Raw genomic sequence first — 17,535 nt, 5'->3', positions numbered from 1 at the left:
CCATTCCAATGCAGACAATAAAACTCAGCACATTTGTCTGGCTTGCCAGTTCTAAAGCCATTTACTCCGTGTCAGAATGAAAAACAGACATTAAGTGATGAGCATGGTGTTTATTCCGTTAATAACCATTTATTGAATGTTTAAAAATTTAACATTGAAATGGCATTTGTACAAAAGTGGCTTGATCTTGTGTTGGCTTTGTTTTGAAACTGTAACAATTATATCATGAAAGCTAGAACAAATATTTGATATTTTATCTAATTATTACGATCAAACAAAGCTGTTCTCTTCATTTATTTCTGGTGGTATCAAAATGTTAGTCACATCTCACCGACCTGTTTATTTCTACAATTCCTGTGAAGTTGTAGTGCTCTTCTTTCAGTGACTAGAAATAAATGCAAATGAAAATAATGGTTCTCATTTTTCGTATGCTTGAAATGATTAAAATTTTACATTAGATATAATTGCTAAACTTTATAACTCTCGTGTAAAGAGATGGACCTTGAATACTGTTATACAGAAAAACCCACATACCCACACACATGGACATACACTCAGTAAGTGTACAAGTCCACCTGGTTCATGGACAACAAGTGGACGCATGCAGTTAACGAGTAGTACCCAAGAAATTGGAAAAGGTCACTTGGAAGGCATCCACAATGAGTGGGAGACAATTTAGTTAAGTAATTTGGGTCAAGATGGAAAAGAATGGCGTAATCAAGGCAAAATTGGAAGTGCATTGTGACCAGCAGTGTATAACATAATCTGATGATCTGGTCGATAGTTTAATGTTGTGATATTCTTTCTTTTTCTTTTATTCTTTAATTTGTTTCAGTCCGTGGTGGAGCACTAGCTTTAGTTGAGCGAACTGACCTCAGGACCTATTCTTTGCAAGCCTAGTGCTTATTCTATAAGTCTCTTTTGCCAAACCGCTAGGTTACAGACACACAAACACACCAGCATCGGTTTTCAAGCGATGTTGGGGAGGACAAACACAGACACTCAAACACACATCCACACACCCACACACGCACACGCACACACATACATATATATCATCATCATCATCGTCATCATCGTCGTTAAGCTACTTACCACACAGCCACTCCTGTGCTTATATAACTGTTTATCTTAATTGTATAATATATATATATTATGCCCAAGGTGTCGTGCAGCGGGACTGAACCCCGGGACCATGTGGCTGGGAAGCAAACTTCTTACCACACAGCCATACCTGCACCTACCCACACATCCACACCTGTGCCCACTCACAGAGCCACGCCTGAGCCTATACAGATATCTGGAATAAATAAGAATGAATAAAGGAGAAAATATCAGATGATTTTTCTAAAAAATGAAATTAAGCATCAGAGATGCACAAAATCAGAAGTGAATTCTGTTTTATTACATTAAAACATTAGTCTTGCTTATGATTGATTCTTTAAACTTTTATTTATTTTCTTGTCTTTAATAATATTTCATGTATTTATTATTTTATTTGTTCGTTTTCCTAACAGCGAGTACGACTAGGTCAAAGGTCAGAGACAAGAGACAATATAATGTGTCTGAAGACAATCTATAAATATCACTAAATAACATTAACAGAAAATTTGTAATCTCACACATACAACAAAAAGAAAAAAAAATTATATAAGTATTAATTTGATAAATTATAATGTGAGAATGAGAGAGAAAGCGAAAGAGTGAGAGAGTGTGAAAGAGAGAAAGAGAGAAAGTGAGGGAGAGAGAGAGAAAGAGAGAGAGGTAGATTAATTGTGGAAATGGGTCGTTGAAGAAGAAAAGAAAAATTAATGGTTATTAAAGAAAGAAAAAAAAAAAGAATGAATGAAAAACCGGAAAAGAAAAGTAGCAAAATGGAAATATTCGTAAAAACACACAATGAATAAAAAATTAAAACAAAAATAACAACAGCTAAATAATTAAAAATAAAATAAGAAATGTAAAATTTTTTTATTTATTTATTCATTTTTATTTTTTCTATTTATTTATTTATTTGTTTTTGTTTTTTTTGGCCATCAAGTAATCTTCATAATTGTTCAGAACTATATAATACACTTTCATTGAATATTTTCTTTAAGAAGGATTGTCCACTTGCTTAATTTACAAATTTCTGCTGCCTCGCACAGCCACCCCCAGCCCCACCCCGCACTGTTTCCAGGCCCTCCCAAAACAGTATGACATACACTAATGTGATTTCTTATTTAAACCTCACACACAACATTATCAATATGTTTTATGGTTTCACAGTTCATATTCAGGATTGTATGATGTATGATTTAAATAATGGTCTGTTTTGTTTTCGTTTTTTATATCATTAAGACAAATTTGTGGTGAAATATTTTTATATAAGAAATAGGCAAAGGCATGGCTGCATGGTTAAGAACTTAGCTTACTAACTACTTGGTTTTAGGTTCAGTCCCACTGTATGGTACCTTGGGCAAGTATCTTTTGGTATATCTCTAAGCAGATCAAAGTCTTGAGTAAGTTTGGTAGATGGAAACTAAAACTAAGGCAGTGAGCTGGCAGAACGGTTAGCACGCCGGGTGAAATGCTTAGCAGTATTTCGTCTGCCGCTATGCTCAGAGTTCAAATTCTGTCGAGGTCGACTTTGCCTTTCATCTTTTCGGGGTCGATAAATTAAGTACCAGTTACACACTGGGGTCGATATAATCGACTTAATCCCTTTGTCTGTCCTTGTTTGTCCTCTCTATGTTTAGCCCGTTGTGGGCAATAAAGAAATAAGAATCGTTAGCATGCTGGGCGAAATGCTTAGCGGTATTTCGCCTGCCATTACGTTCTGAGTTCAAATTCTGCTGAGGTCGACTTTGCCTTTCATCCTTTCGGGGTCGATTAAATAAGTACCAGTTACGCACTGGGGTCGATATAATCGACTTAGTCCCTTTGTCTGTCCTTGTTTGTCCCCTCTGTGTGTAGCCCCTTGTGGGCAGTAAAGAAATAGGAAACTAAAAGAAGCCAGGTACAACATAATTGTTGATTCGGTTAGTTATGTCCATTCTCTTGAATATCAGTGTTGTGACAATGTTAAAATTATTTGCTTGATGGCTTGGTTCCGTGGTAGTTATGACGATAAATGTTTTAGTTGATTCAATCAGCCGATCAGCCTGCTAATGAAATTAATATACAAGCGGTTGAGCACTCCATGGACACACGTACTCTTAATGTGATTCTCAGGAAGATTCAGGGTGATACAGAATGTGACAAGTCTGGCCCTTTTGAAATACAGGTACAACTCATTTTTTCCAGCTGAGTTGACTGCAGCAATGCTAAATAAAGTGTCTTGCTCAAGGTCACAATGTGCCACTGGGAAATCGAACTCATGACCTTGTGACTGTGAGCCAATTACCCTAACCACTAAACTATGTACCATCTTACCACACAGCCATGCCTGAACCTACAAAAGATATTTTAATTTGATTGTTTTAGTCCACAGAATAACAGTAGGATCGAAGAACTGGCAGAAAGGCAACCTCAGATGGTGCCACATGATGGCCTCTACTTCGAATGCTTGGCTGCTTTTGTTGCAACTTGAAAAATAAAACAAAAGTTACCAAAATGTTGCAAACTTTTTGACTCATCACAATATCTTCTTTTTCGCTCTACTGGATAAGACATATTCTGCATCATTACTTTATTTTCCTTGCACTAACAGTTTAACTGGATAAAATGATTGAAAAATGCTGTCAGCTAAGCTTAGTTGGAGTAAGCAGAGTTCAATGTCTTGTTCAAGTAATATCTATAGAAATAACTTGCTTTAATATTACAGAGGTATAGTGAAGGCAAAATGGCCCAGTGGTTAGAGCAGCAGACTCGAGGTTATAGGATCGCAGTTTGGATTCGCAGACTGGACGTTGTGAGAGTTTATTGAGCAAAAACACCTAAAGCTCCACGAGTCTCCGGCAGGGGATGGTGGTGAACCCTGCTGTACTCTTTCACCACAACTTTCTCTTACTCTTTCTTCCTATTTCTGTTGTACCTGTAATTCAAAGAGCCACAATGTGTCACACTGAATCTTTCCGAGAACTACATTAAGGGTACACGTGTCTGTGGAGTGCTCAGCCACTTGCACGTTAATTTCAAGAGCAGTCTGTTCCATTCATCATATCAGTGGTTAGGGCAGTGGACTCGCAGTCTTAGGATCATGGTTTCAATTCCCAGACAAGATGTTGTGAGTGTTTATTGATCAAATCAACTGGAAACCTTGTCGTCGTAACCGAAGGAATGCCACGACACAGGTATAAAAGTTCCTTTACTCTTATCCACTATTCTTCAAATTTAACAAAGGAAATATCTTTCTTTTAATGGAAACATATCATAGTTTAACTTCCATTTAGTAACCGTATGGGATGTTCTTCTTTTATTTAAAAGTTAAATTTTTATTAATAGCTTTTAATAAAAATATACCAAGAAAGATTTCATATGGATAAAACTTTCTGCAGGCACTAGTTCTTGTTATCATAATTTTCTAATTAAAAATATAGTCTATATTTTAAAAATAGGGATAATTGTTCCATGTTTTCTGTAAGTAGTATAATCACATAAAGCTTACAGCAAAGAAGACGTTCATCAATCAGAAATTACTTCTAATGTTGTTGATAGTAAAGCGTGATTATAAAATTTTACTTCTCTATTGTTATTCTGTGGACTAAAACAAATCAGGTTAGAATATCTTCTGTGTATAGGTGCAGGCGTGGCTGTGTGGTAAGAAGCTTGCACCCAAACCACATGGGTTTAGTCCCAACGTGTAGCACTTGGTTCAAGTGTCTTCTGTTATAGCCTGAAGCCAACCAAAGTCTTTCGAGTGGATTTGGCTGACAGAAATTAAAAGAAAACCATTATATATATATATATATATATATATATATATATATATATATATATATATATATATATATATATATATAATATATTATATAGGGTTCATGTCCCTTTGCAAGTAGTAATTTTATCATGGTGGTGCTCCAGCAAGGCCACAGTCAAATGATTGAAACAAGTAAAAGATAAAAGATAAAAGATGTATATATATATATATATATATATATATATATATATGTGTGTGTGTATTTCAAAGCGCATGGTTCAGTGGTTAGAGTGTCGAGCTTACGATCGTGAGGTTGCAAATTCAATTCCTGTACTGGGCTCTGTGTGGTGTTCTTGAGCAAGACACTTTATTTTACGTTCCTCCAATTCACTGAGCTGTAGAAATGAGTTGCAACGTCACAGGTGCCAAGCTGCATCGGCCTTTGCCTTTCCCTTGGATAACATCGGTGGTATGGAGAGGGGAAGTTGATATGCATGCGTGACAGCTGGTCTTCTATGAAAATAACCCTAAACTGTGCGTTCGCTTATATATATATATATATATATATATATATATATATATATATATATATATATATATATATATATATATATATAAGGCGACATGCCATGCTTAAGGAGATCTATTAAGTCAAGTACATCAAGGTCAAAATGAAATCAAATCACAATCAAATGGAGATTGTAGTTGTGGTCCCCGTGCTGGTGGCACGTAAAAAGCTCCATCCGATCATGGTCGTTGCTAGCCCCCTCTGGCTTCTGTGCCTATGACACGTAAAAAGCCCCCGCTACACTCACAGAGTGGTTGGCATTAGGAAGAGCATGCAACTGTAGAAATATTGCCAGATCAGATTGGAGACTGATGCAGCCTTCTGGCTTCCCAGACCCCAGTCGAACCATCCAAGTCATGCCAGCATGGAAAATGGACATTAAACGACGACGATGATATATATATATATATATATATATATATATATATATATATATAATCCGAATTATAAGAAAACGAAACACTTTGCCACATCTTCAATCATCAGTTACAATTGTTTTTGTACCAAACTTTACCTACAACACTAGTTTATGCAAAAATTCGAAGTGAAAATTTATGTAATATTTGCCGTTTTAGACATTAGATTGGCACTTCATCAGACTTGCATGAAAGGTGTGCTTTTACATTGTGTACAATATAAGATCATACCTTTGGCGCAAGTTTGAAAGGAGAAGTTGTTCTCATAAATACTGCTGGTGTAAGATTTCAATTCAAAATGTCTGATGGTTAATGGTTTATTTTCGAAGCACAAAGTGAAGTTATATCTGAAGCTGGCTGGTTAATTAAAATATTTTACAAGGTTAATTGTTTGAAAGTAAAATTTGTGAAAAATACTTACAGAAAAATTAAAACTTGCTGGAATAAAAAAAATAGATTTTTAAAGAACTTAAATGGTAATTAATCTTATTGTAGTAATTTACAGAAAAATGAAACAAAATTATTTAAATTATTTTTCAACACCAACAAACAAAAAAATAAATCTAAATTCCATAGGAAGACTACAGACCAAAGTGTTGAAAACATGAACAGAATATATTCTTTAATAATGTAAATATGTGAAAATGAAAACTAACATTTTGATTGATTTATTGATCAAAGTATCAATAATAATGTCGAAAGTAAATAGTACAGATAATAAAGAGTGAAGATGTGAAGCTTAGTGGTAAGGGAGTCTTCGGCATATGGTTGCGAGTTTGGCTCCCAAGGTTGTTATTTAATCTGCAGTTTTAGACATGAGCATGATCGTTACCATCATCGCCTTACTTGCATGTTAGAAAATCATTCGAGCGAGGTCGTTGCCAGTGCCGCCGGACTGGCTCCTGTGCATGCGGCACGTAAAAAATACCATTTTCAGCATGGCCGTTGCCAATACCGCCTGACTGGCCTTCATGCCAGTGGCACGTAAAAGCACCCACTACACTCTCGGAGTGGTTGGCGTTAGGAAGGGCATCCAGCTGTAGAAATTCTGCCAGATCAGATTGGAGCCTGGTGTAGCCATCTGTTTCACCAGTCCTCAGTCAAATCGTCCAACCCATGCTAGCATGGAAAGCAGACATTAAACGACGATGATGTTGATTAACATGAAATTTTGATGGAAGATTTTAATTTAAATCACTTCAAAACAAAATATATGACAGAAGCATGGGGAATCTCAGGCAAGTTGGTATTTAAAGAGTTAATAGTCGCCTTCAACCATTTTGTTATCACATTTCTGTGGAAAAATGCAGATTTTGCTTCGATTAATTTTGAAAATAATGTAGAATTTAGTAAAACAACTTTGTCGTTATTAACCTGGTGCTCAGAACATAAACCAAAATGCAATTTTTATTGAAGGTTTTAAATTAGATTACTTTAAAACAGTAAGTTTGTATCATAGAATCATGCGTGGTCTCAGATGGTTTCCTATCACAAAGGTCAAGGCTGTGTTTGGGGAAAGTATTTCAAAGTTTGAAACATCTACTTATGTTAAAAATAAACACTATATACTTTTTTTTTATTTGCTGCATAAAGTAGCATTTTAATTTAAAAGTTAATTAAAATAAAATTAAGTAACAAAAATAATAAACAATCAATTTTTTTTCTAGTTCATTCTCAGAAATATTGGTTCACAAGATTACATATGACCATCACAAAAAAAGCATTAAAAAAACAATATATTATCAATTGATAATTAATGAAACGGTATTAATTAAACAATTTTTTATTTATTTATCTAATCAAATAATCAAAATGTAAATCTAAATTAGTTACGTTAGAAAAACATTAGACAAAGCAACTTTGTTCATTATTTAACCTCGTTTAATAATGATTTGCTTCGTTTGTCATAATATTGGGAGTCTTTAAAGGTTAATTTTCATTGAAATATTATTCTATTGAATGTTTTCTCTCTACTTCAAAGAAAAATGAAGTTGGTAATTCCAACATCAAATAACAAATTATCCAAAGCATTAAGTTATACAATCAGGCATAGTTGAATGGTAAAAAAAATTGTTTCCTAAGCACATGGTTCCAGGTTCATTCCTACTGTGTAGCACCTTCGGCAAGTATCATCTATTATGACCTTGGGCTGACCAAAGCCTTGTAAGTGGATTTGGTAGATAGAAACTAAAAGCCAGTTGTATACACATATCCTTATCATCGTACTTTAACTTTACAGCTGGATGCCCTTCCTAACAACGACCACTCCGAGAGTGTAGTGGGTGTTTTTTACGTGCCACCGGCACGAGGGCCAGTCCAGCGGTACTGGCAACGGCCACGCTCAAATGGTGTTTTTTACGTGCCACCTGCACAGGAGTCAGTCCAATGTTTTGTTCACATGCCACCGGCACAAGTGCCAGTAAGGCGAAACTGGAAACGATCGCGCTCAAATGGTGCTTTTTACATGCTACCAGCACGGTAGTGAAGCCGCTGCTCTGTATAAAGCAAAATACGTTACCAAAATATTGCAAAATTTTTGACTCATCACAATATCTTCTTTTTTCCCACTCTACAGGATGAGACATATTCTGTGTTATTATTTAATTTTTCCTTGCACTAAGAGCTCAAGCGAATAATATGATTGGAAAACGTTGTCAGCTAAGCTTTGTTGGGGGTAAGCCAAGTTTAATGTCTCTAGAAATAATTTTATATTCTTATCTTATTGGTGGACCAGGACTTGAAATCTTATTCAATATTTATTATTTGCTTAAGTTTTAAGATTCTCACAAAACATAGGGGTTGAATAAATAAATCGAAATTCTTTAGTTGGGAATTGGAGAAATAAAGAAGCCATCTCCAATAACAGACTGAATATTTTGTCTAACTGCCATACTTTTCGTTAAACAAATAAAAATCATGCTTTGTAAGATATATGGTAGCGATGTAATGTTGTTTTATGGTTCTTATTTCAACTAAAGAACTATTATTTATCTTAGCTGTGGTTTGTAAGTGTAGGCATGTGACAAGGTCATGGTTTCAGTTCCCAGGTCAGATAGTGCAATGTGTTATTCACTCCAGCCATACATGGATGACTGGTTGAAACTAGGGAAGTGGCTTGTGAATCTCCAGCTGCAACAATAAACCAACTATAGTCTGTTTGTGGTGCAAAGAGGTTCAAGTACTGATTTTCACTAAACTTAGACAATAAAGTACTGCGCAAAAGTCTTTGGCCACTTTAAACTATTGTAAAATATTAGTGGATGTTTCCCGTTACGTTTTTTACAGATGAAACATTGGCCCTGCTGGAGTCATTTCCATACTTAATCATTATATTTTGTAGAAGGGGTTCTGAATGAGAGGGGAAGGTGTGAAAGGACCACCAAAAATGGCCAAAGTTGTCGTCTACCTCACAAAAACCAATAAAGATACAGTGTTTTAAAATAGAAAAATGTTTATAATGAAAATTTATTACATAATGATCATTTCAAGAACTTACTGCACATTGTTAATATTTCGTGTGACTTCCTTTAGCTTGAATAATTGCTTCAATATACCTGGGAAGAGATGCGTACAAATCCTTCACCATTTTCACAGGTATGAGATACCATTCTCTGTGGCTGGGCTCCCACAACTCTTCAAGATTGCGTGGATTCTTCTGACGAATTCTTCTCTTTAGTTCTGTCCAGATTTGTTTGATAATATTTAAGTCAGGACTCCTGAGCTGGCCAATCTTTCTATAACACCTTCATCAGCCAGACTCTGTAGTGTTGCAGACACAACTAACCATGAAGGGAGCATTTGAAAGGGAGTGGTTAATGCCAGTGTTGAGAGAATAAAGTATGATAGAGAGACAAACACAAGTGTCCTTTTATAGAGAAGGTACATGGTTACCCTGCATTTTATATGGATGACTCGGAGTATTTGGGAAGACACATATATGCTGTATTATACTCTGTGTATAAAAAAAGTGTATACACCCATATATACACTTGTATATACAACTATATAGAAACAAGTTTTATGTTCCGGTGTGGCTGAGTGGTAAGAAGTTTACTTCCCAATCACATGGTTCTGGGTTCAGTCCCACAATGTGGCACCCTAGGCAAGAATCTTCTACTACTGCCTGAGGCCAACCAAAGCCTTATGAATGGATTTCGTTTACAGAAACTGAAAGAAGCCTGTGATGTGTGTTTGTACGTGTATGTATGTGTGTGTGTGTGTGTGTGTGTGTGTGTGTGTGTCTTTGTGTCTGTGTTCGTCCACCACCACCACTTCTTGACAACCAGTGTTGGTGTGTTAACATTGCCATAACTAAGCAGTTAGACAAAAGAGACTGATAGAATAAGTAGTACAAGGCTTTAAAAAAAATTAGTACTGCGATCAAGTCACTTGACTAAAAATTCTTGAAGGCAGTGCCCCAGCATGGCCGCAGTCTAATGACAGAAACAGACAAAGCAATTATATTCCTTAACAAAATACTTGAAAGTAGAAGTAGATGTAAATTAAAAGAAAATTTAATTAAAATGCCGCAAAGAAAATACAATAATCTTGTAATACTCGTTAACCAATAATTATTTGAATAAGATTAGATAATATTTCTCGAAAAACAATATTCAGCAAACTCACATTTACTGAGAATAACATAAAACTGTTTTTGGTAAATTTATTTTGTTTAAATTCCTGTTTATTTGGTCTCTTTTACTCTGCTGCATTTGGAACGTTTTTATTTCAACTTTTATTATCGATATTTAGATTAATAATTATAGAATACACAGAACTCAATTAGTCTCAAAAGACGAACATTTATTAATTATCATCATTAAATTACGGTAATTGGCACCAAAGTCTTTGACTATGTTCCTTTAATATGAAGTTGATTTCAGGCTGCCGATGCATTAGCAAATGTAATGATTGGTGGGGTGGGGGCTAAATTACTAAAGATTACTTTTAAGATCGTCCGAAGTAAAACATGAAAGTGCGGAGGACACAATTAACAGAGAAATGCTGCAACATTATGCCGACTACTGTACTGATTGGTGCCAAAAATGGAACGGGAAAAAAACAAAACAAAAACAAACCAAAAAAGAATTGCAATTACAGGTTTGGTTGGCACAAACAGTAATTAGAGGTGATTCTTCAGCTATAATTTAAAGAGGTAAAGATAGACATCGTCAGATAATTGTGGGAGAAGCAGAACTGAGCAAAGATGAAAAATGAAATTGTAAAGAGAACAAAGACAAGCAAGGGGAAGTGAAGTCGTCTGTAAAAGTGCAAAAACTATCATCGCCATTATCATGGTCTCCATCCTCCTCCTCGTCATCATCGTTCTTGTCATCATCATCGCGATTGTTGTCAATCATCATCATCATCATCATTTTAACATCCACTTTCCTACGCTTGCATGGTTCAGATGAAACTTGTTGCAGTGTATTTTCTATAGCTGGAAGCCCCCACCTGTCACCAACTCAAACCTACTTCCAGGTAATGTAATGCTTCCCCATGGCCAGACAAATTTTCCATAGAAGACTGGAAAATAACATCCTCTCTTGTATGAAGGTGATGCTTTGTTCCAACCATCACATACATAATGTTAACACATGGCTACACAAAGACACATACATATGTATATCTACATCCATCTATCTATATCCATATTCATCTCTTTCTCTCTCCATCTATCTATCTTTTTTTAACGTCCGCCTTCCATGCTAGCATGGGTTGAACGATTTGACTGAGGACTGGCGAACCAGAAGGTTGCACCAGGCTCCAATCTGATTTGGCAGAGTTTCTACAGCTGGATGTCCTTCCTAACGCCAACCACTCCGAGAGTGTAGCGGGTGCGTTTACGTGCCACCGGCACGAATGCCAGTCAGGCAGTACTGGCAACGGCCACGCGCAAAATGGCGTTTTTACGTGCCCCCTGCACAGGAGCCAGCCCAGCGGAGCTGGCAACGACCTCGCTAGAGTGTTTTTTTCATGCGCCACCAGCGCAAGTGCTAGTAAGGCGATATATATATATATATATACAGGGTGTTTCAAAACCATTTGATATCATTTTGCAATCTAGTGACTTTGCCAGTTCTTGTTCAAATGACTTCAAATTTTAACAGAATGTGTAGAAACAGGTCAAAATTTTATATTTGCTGTTTGATATGTTTAGCTTTTCAGGTATAGAAATGACATTCATTGGAAGAGAAAAGGCATTTTATGTGTTGGAGTATGATTGAACAGTCGAACAACACTGTGTAGCTTGCATTTGTGAGAGAGTTCTTTAAAAAGTCACCAACGGCAATGCAGATTTGGACATGGCACAGAAAATTCAAAGAGGAAGACTTTGTGCAGGGCAAAAGGATCTGGATGACAACTAACTCCAGAAAAGACAGAAACTCAACGAAAAACGCTTGCAAAAACCCCCAAGAAGTCCATAAGAAGAACGAGTCTGGAAACCCAGATTCCCCCAAAGACAGTTTGGTGTATCTCGAGGAAATGCTTGCAGCTTGTTCAGGCCAGCTCGTTCAAATTTCGAGGAATAAATCTTATGGTGCTCAACATTAAACCTGTTTTGTTTCATTTGCTTTGACTATATAGTTTCTGTAATATTTACATCTCAAATTATATCAAATTTTTGGAAACACCCTGTATATATATGTATATATATATATATATATATATATATATATATATATATATATATATATATATATATATGATAGGCTACCACAGAGTTTCTGTCTAACAAATTCGTGATTGTAGAGCAAATGACTTAAGTATACAGCCGTTGTAGCAGTTTCAGCAGCAGCAGCAGCAGCAGCAGTAGTAGTGGTAGTAGTAGTAGTAGTAGTAGTAGTAGTAGTAGTAGTAGTAGTAGTAGTAGTAGTAGTAGTAGTAGTTGCTGCTAAAGAAGATGATGATTGTGATGATGCTCATGTTAATAATAGATGTTGGAATAATTCAATTAAAAATTGAATCTTAATTTCATCTGGAAAACATTATAATTTTGAATATTGCAGCAAAGAAACCATTCCTTAATTACATATTTGTCTTGCTTATTAAGTGAATAACACACACACACACACACACACACGTCCACACACACGTAAACACACACATATACACACATGTATGCATGCATGCATGTATGTTTGCATGTTTGTACGTATGTGTGTATGTATCTATGTATGTGTATGTAACTGTATATGTATGTCTATATGTGTGAGTGTATGTATGCATGTGTGTGCGTGCATGTGTATCTATATATACTAAGTGATAAGGCATCACCAAGTAGAATATGTGTGTGTAGATAGATAGATAGATAGATAGATAGATAGATAGATAGATAGATAGATAGATAGATAGATAGATATAAATGCACACACCACACACACATGAAAGCACACGCACACACTTTCCACATATACATAAAAATGTATACATAATTATATATCAACGCACATTACACACAAAAAATGCACATGTATCCAAGTGCATGCGGCTGTGTGGTAAGTAGCTTGCTTACCACCTACATGGTTCTCGGTTCAGTATTACTGCGTGGCACCTGGGGCAAGTGTCTTCTACTATAGCCTTGGGTCAACCAAAGCCTTGTGAGTAGATTTGGTAGATAGAAACTGAAAGAAGCCCATCGTATGTATGTATATGTGTGTGTGTGTGTGTGTGTTTGTGTGTCTGTGTTTATCCCTCATCATCACTTGATGACCGATGCAGGTGTGTTTACATCCCCGTAACTTAGCGGTTTGGCAAAGTTACCGATAGAATAAGTACTAGGCTTACAAATAATAAGTTCTGGGCTCGATTTGTCGTGTAAAGGCGGTGCTCCAACATGACCACAATCAAATGACTGAAACAAATAAAAGAAAACAAAAATACGTACATATGTACATACATAATATATGGTTGAAAACCTCTAACTCTCGCGTCTTTGAAATCCAAATACTTTTGCTGATGGAGTGGTTCCTCCATTTCGATGGCATTGATGACTTAGAAGACTAATTCTCACCTAAAGTCGGCAAGAACAAAGATAATGAAGATAATGGCAACTACACCCTATTCTAATAGGGACATGGTGGACCTGTTGGTCAGAACTGGTTTAACCCACCCTGGATGAATGCCACTGCAAGCACAAGTAACTTGTACTTTTACTGGTGGCTAAGATTCATTAAAGAGAATTTGATAAGGAATTACCTCTATTTATTTTAATCACATGACTTAACCATTATAGCCATCACGGTTGACTTACATGCTTCAACTGTTGGCCTTTGCAACACATCATATCAACTACGTGGTCCGCTTGTCTGATATTTAAGATAGAGTGGAACTATTGTGGATGGAGATGCTGCAGGTTTTTGATATAAATAATGTAAATAAAGTTCTGCTGTTGTTTTTGTTCAATGACAACTTCTGCCTGAAATATAAAACATCTTTTCCTCAGAGGAAGAAATATGTGCAGATGTATCAATTATTTAAATCCAAAACACACTTCTAAAAAAGAACAGTATTTTTTCCTTCTGAAGATTATCCAATTCAATTACGCATTCACAATCATATAATAATGCTTTCAAATTTTGGCATGAGGTGAGTAATCTTCTTTTAAAAGAGAACAAAGACAAGGAAAAGGATGTGAAGTTGTCTGTAAAAGTGCAAAGCCTATCCTCATTATCATCACCATCCTTTTCTTTGTCACCATCATCATACATACATACATACATACATAGTTGATGACATCAATCCCCAGCCCTTAACTGATACATACAAAAATCCCTCACCAGATCGTGGTTCACGGTACACCTGCCACGGTCCACCGATTGCAGTTTATTATTCAACCTTACGTTGATTCCTCTGTGATGCTTTGCATTTATGATAAAAAATAAATATATATAAATCATAAAAATAATTTTTAAAAATTGACAGCACAGCACTGTTTCTACTTCGCAGATTTTCACCTATGGTGGCTTTGGAACGTAGCACCCACGAAAGTCGAAAGATTACTGTATTTTATAGACGCTGAAAGAATGAAAGACAAAATCAACCTCAATAGAATTTGAACGGAGAAAAATACAGCCAAGAGGAATGCCAATAAGCATGTCGTTTGGCCTGCAAATAATTCCATTTATTCTTATTTTATTTTATTTTATTTTTCAGTATAAACTTCTACCTGAAACACACACACACACAAAAAGCCAAACATCTTTTCCTCAGGAGATGAAATATATTCAAATGTTTGAATTCTCTAAATTCAAAACCCATGAGTAAGAAAAAAATATAATTCTTTTTTTTTACTTCCTAAAACCATCCAATTTAATCATGAATTGAACAGCTCAGCCAATATTCTAGTGTTTCTCTAATAAATCTGTTGTCACACGAATTTGCATAGTTGAAAGGTTTATAAAGGACGGAGATGATGACAGTAGAGTCAATGTTGTAATAATGCGTTCAGCAACGGCTATTTTCCTAGCGTTGTCTGATTATTATTCAATTTTTCCCATTATTAATTGATTATTCCAAATGTGTTTTGTCGACTGAACTCCACTGATTGTGCAACGATGTTTTAATGGCATTGTAATTTATTTACAAAATTTATGACATCAAAGACAAAAACAAAACAAACAACATAAACAAAGATTTTAAAAAAACAACAATCAAACAAAAAACACGCTTACTTGAAAGACGGCTTTTATTTACTTTTACTGTCAGTGTTTGTTTATTTTGTTCTTTATATTCTCTTTGCTGTTGTTGCTGTTAGTGGTGGTGGTGGTGGTTGTACTGGTGGTGGCTGTGGTGGCGGTGGCGGTTGTGGTGGTGGTGGTGGTGGTGGTGGTGGTGGTGGTGGCTGCAGTGGTGGCTGTGGTGGTGGTGATGGTGGTGGTTGTGGTGGTTGTAGTGGTGGTGGTTGTAGTTGTAATGGTTGTAGTGGTGGTGGTGATGGTGGTTGTAGTGGTTGTAGCGGTGGTGGGGTTGTAGTGGTGGTGGTGCTGGTTGTAGTGGTTGTAGCGGTGGTGGGGGTTGTAGTGGTGGTGGTGGTGGTGGTTGTAGTGGTTGTAGTGGTGGTGGTGGTGGTTGTAGTAGTGGTGGTGGTTGTAGTGGGTGTGGTGGTGGTGGTGGTGGTGGTTGCGATTGTGATGGTGTTTGTGGCTGTGATGGTAGTAGTGGTGGTGATGGTTGTGGGGTGGTTGTGGTGGTGGTGGCTGTGGTGATGGTACTGGTGGTTGTATTGGTGGTAGTTGTGGTGGTGGTGATGGTGGTTGTGGTTGTGATGGTAGTAGTGGTAGTGGTTGTGTTGGCTGTGGTGGAGTGTGATGGTGATTGTGGTGGTGGTGGTTGTGGTGGTAGTAGTGGTGTTGGTGGTGGTTGTGGTGGTAGTAGTGGTGGTAGTGGTGGTAGTAGTGGTGGTGATGGTTGTAGTGGTGGTTGTGGTGGTGGTAGCGGTGGTGGTGATCGTGGTGATCGTGGTCATCGTTGTGATCGTGGTTGTAGTAGTGGTGGTGTTTCTGGTGGCTGCTGTGGTGGGAATGATTGTGGTGTGGTTGTGATGGTGGTGGTAGTGGGTTTGGTGGATGTGGGTGTGGTAGTGATGGTTGTGGTGGTGGTTGTGTCTGTTGTGGTGGTGGTGATGATGGTGACGGTTATGATAGTAGTAGTGGCGGTGGTGGTGGCTGTCGTGATAGTGGTTACGGTAGTGATGATTGTAGTGGTGGTGGTTCTGGTGGCAGTTGTTGTGGTGGTGGCTGTGGTGGTGGTGGTGACGGTGGTGGTGGTGATGGCTGTGGTGTGGTTGTGATAGTGGTGGTAGTGGTTGTGGTGGTAGTGGTTGTGGTGGTGGTGATGGTTGTGGCGGTGATTGTTGTTGTGGCGGTGGTGGTTGTGGTGGCTGTGGTGGTGGCTGTGGTGGTAGTGATGGCTGTGGTGTGGTTGCGATGGTGGTGGTTGTGGTTGTGGTTGTGGTTGTGGTGGTGGTTGTTGTAGTGATGGTGGTGCTGATAGTTGTAGTGGTAGTGGAGGCAGTGATAGTGGTAATGGTGGCAGTGGTTGACTGTTGTTGTTGTTGCGGTGGTGCTGCTGCTGATGGTGGTGGTCATTATCATTGAGAAAGTGATAATGCTTGTTGTTATTGCTGCTGCTTTTGTTATTATCATTATTGTTGCTGCTGCTGTTGTTCTGATTTGTTATATTTTCTTGTATTGAAATCAATGATGAAATTAGTTTGCAAAATTAAATAAATTTAACTGATTCAATATTCTCTAAATTTCTTTACTTTTCTAAAAATTTACATTTTCTTTCAGTGTCTTGCTGAAATATTGATGACTAATTACGCTGATTTAAAACAGTCAACATATAAACAAATAAGAATGGCTAATTTGAAGTTACAAACCATTGCACAGACATTGTTTACAGCAGAAACAGACTCTCATAGGCAACATAATATACTTCTATAATGGTACTTTAAAATAGCCACACACTCAGGCACACACACACACACACACACATATATATATCGATTTATCTATACTGTCTCTTTCTTTCACTGTATATCTATCTATCAATCCATCTATCTATCTATCTATCTATCTATCTATCTATCTATCTCTTTCTCTCTGTCTCTCTCTCTCTCTCTCTCTCTCTCTCTCTCTCTCTCTCTATATATATATATATATATATATATATATATATATATATATATATATAGTACAGAATGGGAC

The sequence above is a fragment of the Octopus bimaculoides genome, chromosome 3, assembly GCF_046866305.1.
Source record: "Octopus bimaculoides isolate indiv1 chromosome 3, ASM4686630v1, whole genome shotgun sequence".
Taxonomy (NCBI): domain Eukaryota; kingdom Metazoa; phylum Mollusca; class Cephalopoda; order Octopoda; family Octopodidae; genus Octopus; species Octopus bimaculoides.
Note: the sequence above shows the minus strand (reverse complement) of the source record.